The sequence below is a fragment of the Mandrillus leucophaeus genome, unplaced genomic scaffold (assembly GCF_000951045.1).
Source record: "Mandrillus leucophaeus isolate KB7577 unplaced genomic scaffold, Mleu.le_1.0 Scaffold219, whole genome shotgun sequence".
NCBI lineage: Eukaryota > Metazoa > Chordata > Mammalia > Primates > Cercopithecidae > Mandrillus > Mandrillus leucophaeus.
In genome coordinates, this window is record NW_012102243.1 from 685446 (window position 1) to 689575 (window position 4130).

Genomic DNA, 4130 nt, shown 5'->3' on the forward strand with positions numbered 1-4130 from the left:
GGGAGCTCCCTGCGGAACCCCAGGAATTAACCGTCGCCGTGGCTCAGACTCTGGCGGGTGGAAAGAACCGAAAGGTTTACCTGCAGAGCGCGAGGCAGCAGCCTTGAGAAGGGCCAGCCTGTCCAACAAAGCACAGCGGATGCCAGCGGGAGAAAAACTGCCACCTGCCCGCTGCCAAGGCTGCATCTCTTCATTCACCTGGAGGTGCTGTCGCCGCCGCAAGGTGGCTCAGAAGCTGCCTCGAATCTCCAGACGTTCCCAGAGCAAATCTCAGGAGTGAAATGGCCCTGGGTTTATGGAAAGGACTCCAGGTGTTCTTATTTGGGGACCAGAAGCCTGCTGGGGTGACCCGACGTCCTGGCGCGGCGTGGCCTACACTGCCATCATGGGCGGTGTCTTTGGCTGTGACTTCGAACCTGGTCAAACCATGTGACCCCTGAGAGTGCTGGGAACAAGCTCAAATCTCCCTGAACTCAAGGTCCCCAGCATCGAGAGAAGCGTCCAGAACCCACTGCGCCTGACACCAAGAGAGGCGTCCAGCACCCACCGCGCCTGAGGGTTGGTCCCAGAACTTCCAGGAACTCAGGCAGCACCTGCTCCGGCTGGCGAGGCGAGCGCCTGTGACGCATTTCCTAAATCGTGTGCTTTGTTTTTATCAATAAAAAGACATGTTCACAGAAAACAAACAAAACAAACAAACAAAACGAAGCACAGCAGAGAATACAACGAAGACGCAGGGTGTGCCTGCTCCTCCCTCCAGGGGTGCCCGCGGGTTCGGTGCCCAGAGGCTCCTCTGGGCTTTTCTGGTGCCTACTTACAGTTAACGATGAAATGACACAGATCTGTTTGTTTATTTATTTATTAGTGTTATTTTTTTGAGACAGAGTCTCACTCTGTTGTCCAGGCTGGAGTGCAGTGGCACAATACCAGCTCACTACAACCTCCGACTCCCCAGTTCAAGCAGTTCTCCTGCCTCAGCCTCCCTAGTAGCTGGGATTATAGGTGTGAGCCACCCACCACGCCTGGCTAATTTTTGTATTTCTAGTAGAGACGGGGTTTCACCATGTTGGCCAGGCTGGTCTCAAACTCCTGACCTCAAGTGATCCACCTGCCTGGGGGACCGACCCTGGGACGTGGCCCGTGCACACCTCCTCCTGCGTCCTCTCCTGGAGTGGGCGCCCCCATCTCCCAAGGGAATGTGAAATCTGGGCACCGGGAGCATTTGCACCTGGGAGGGCAGGTTCAGGGCCCTGGGAGAAGCCAAACAAGCAGCATTGTCTGGACAGGAGGCGCAGTCTGGCTGGGAAAAGTGGATTAATTCAGATTAATTGAGCTCAACTCAGTCAGGGATGGCAGAGGCCAGGACGGACCGGGCCCCTTCCCCAGCTCCCATGTCCCTGCCCATCAGTTCCCCCGTCCTCCCTGACCCCCTGACTGCCTTCACTGGCCCCCACAACTCCACCGGCCCCCACCCCTCCCCGCCAGTCCCGTCTTCCTATTAGACGCCCTTTGACTCCAGGGCCTGAAGCATTTCCAGAACCAACCATCACTGGGAAGGCCGCGCCCCTCTAGGATGGCTGCGTGGGCAGCCTCAGGCTGTGGGTCAGGGACCTGTGACCCTGGGCAGGGGGTGCCAGACCCAACTGTGGTGGGAAAGCTGCAGGCCGCCCGGCCTCAGGGCACCTGCCCAGACGAGGACCCAGAGCAGTGGCTGTCCTCCCAGCCCTGCCCTGGAGACGCTGACTCACCTGAAGCCTCAAGGCCTCAGGCCCCAGATCTGCCTCCGACTCCCACGCCAGACAAGCCGCAGTTCCCTTGGCTGAAAGTGGAGGCTGGGGTGGGGGCAACGCTCCAGTCACAGATGGAGTTTCTATTAAGCTGATGCAGGTAGAATGGCCGGGGAGGGGCGGCTTGGCCAGGGGGCCTCACACAGCAGCTGCGTTCCCCAAAAGTCAGAGGCCACTCCCCAGGCAGGGGATGCCCTGGGACAAGTGTCCCGTCCTGGATAAACCCTCTCACGTGTGCTGCTAGCGTGAAGGCTCTGGAGACGATGCCCTCGCGAGCCTGGACACGTTGGGGACGGTGGGCGACCCCTTCACTCTCGTCTGAAACCATCTTCTTGTGGGGACCCTGCCCTGGGCTCCCCATCCAGAGACCATTTTCTCCTCACAGACTCGCCCCCACCTGTGTGCCCCCCGGTGAGGCCCTGGGGGGGTTCCGCTGCAGGGAGAAGGAGCCACCTCTGCTGTCCCCCGTGTCTGGTGGCTTCCTCCCCACTTTTGGGTCTTCCCAGCGACCCACACGGTGTTCTGATGGCAGCCCTGGCTCCCCCACAGCTCCTGGGCAGAGGGCACCTCCACTGGCACCGCGCGGTGACCCAGCACAGGCTGGCAGCCTCTGATCACACCTGTGACCCCGGTGTTGGCACTTCCCTGCCCGCGTTCACTGCAAGCCCAGCTCCCATCTGAGCTCTGTCCGCCAGTGGACCTCAACCAAGACCCAGGAGAAATGGACAAAGAAGTGACACCCCGAGAACTCAGAGCACCCCGCAGGGCGGGGCACAGACGGTCCCGAGCTGCAGCTGTCCCACGCTCGGCTTCTGTTACGCAGACGCGGCCACCGAGGCCACTGGGCACCCAGGGCCTGGGCTTCTGTGAAGGCCTGGATAGGAGGGGCCCCGAGGACCTGCAGAGACGCCCATCATCAGGGGGCACCCATCGTGGGGAGGCACTGGCTGTGGCACCACACGACCCCTCGCCCGCCCGGGGGCCCTCACCCACCAGGAATCCCCCACACAGCGCCGTGGCCCAGCCTGGAGTGGCGCCAGGAGCCAGCCCCTCCGGAAGCCCCCTTGGCCGACGCTGGTCCGATCTCATCCTCGGATCACAGCCAGGGCGCCGGAACAGGCTCCTGACACAAATCTCCAAGGGCTCAGCACTCAATTAGTGCGTGCGCCACGTGGCCAGATGCCCAAGAGGCCCCGGGAGAGAGCTCATTACGCCGGCTGCACATCTGGTGCCCCAGAGCCCTGGGGAATTAGCTCTGGGTGTGATTTACAGCCATGTCTCCTTGTCCTTTCCTGAAGGAGACAAGATTCTTGGGACCCCAGAGAAGAGCGTTTCTGAGGTGATGCGTGGCTGTCCCACAGGCGGCGTGGCCCCTCCACCTCGGCAGCCACGGTGGCCGGCCTGCTCCTGGGGAGTCTCCTCCAGTGACTGAGGGGGACTCAGTCACCCCCAGCCGGCTCTTGTGCCCACAGGTGGGAGGGCGGCTTCCTGAGTGGGCGCTGATGTCCTCAAGGGACAGTGTTGCCCCGGGGCCTCCCCAGCCAGAGCCCGCGGCGACTGTGTGCTGGCCGCTGCAGGGGCGAAGAGCCCTTTCTGGCCCAGCTTGTTGGGGACTGTGGGGGCCCAGGTGGCCAAAGGTCTCCAGCTGAGGGCCAGGTGCCTCCAGAGGCAGAGGCCCCTTGGAGGGCCGCTCACCAGCTGTGGGCTCCAGTGAGCTCCTCCAGGCACAGGCATCCAGCGTCCTTGTCCCGGGGATCATGCAGGACCCAGGAGGGGAGGCGGAGCTGTTCCCCTGGGGGCTGTGGGACACCCACGTGAAGACGGGGAGGTCCCGGGCAGTGCACCCCGGGTGGCAGCACAGATGTAGGGTTCTCAGTGCCCACCAGGGAGCCAAGAGGGCCCTAGAGGTGTCTGTCACCCAGCAGGGCTGCTGACCCAGGGGAGGTCCTGAGGATGGGCCCGGAAGGAGAGGAAGAAAAATGAGCGACAGACAGGGAGGAGCTGCGCCTGCAGCCCAGAGGGTGGGGACAACGCAGGTGGGCGTCAGGGCCGAAGTCACACGGCCAGAAACCTGAGCGGTGCCAACAGACGGGGCAGCTCAGCTCGGGACCAAGGAGCTTGGGACGTGCCTTTCTTTCTAAGAACTTCACCTGAGAAGTGAGTGAAGATGACGGATTCTATCAGCGGAAAGCGGGGGCACTTGCACGGGGCAGCTCCCAGCAGCCAAGGGTCCCAGGGATGTGTCCCCAAAGCACGACCACCAGGGAGAAGAGAAGCAGCCTGCCGGGTATAGACGCCGCACCTATACAGTTCCTGGACCCAGTGTAGACGCTGCACCCACAC

General features: G+C 62.3%; 1 protein-coding gene across 1 annotated transcript in view; it reads left to right on the forward strand.

The window, feature by feature from the left end:
- NKX6-2 (NK6 homeobox 2) overlaps window positions 1–4130 on the forward strand; it is a 10499-nt gene that overhangs the window by 5641 nt on the left and 728 nt on the right. The gene's annotated exons all lie outside the window — the stretch shown is intronic.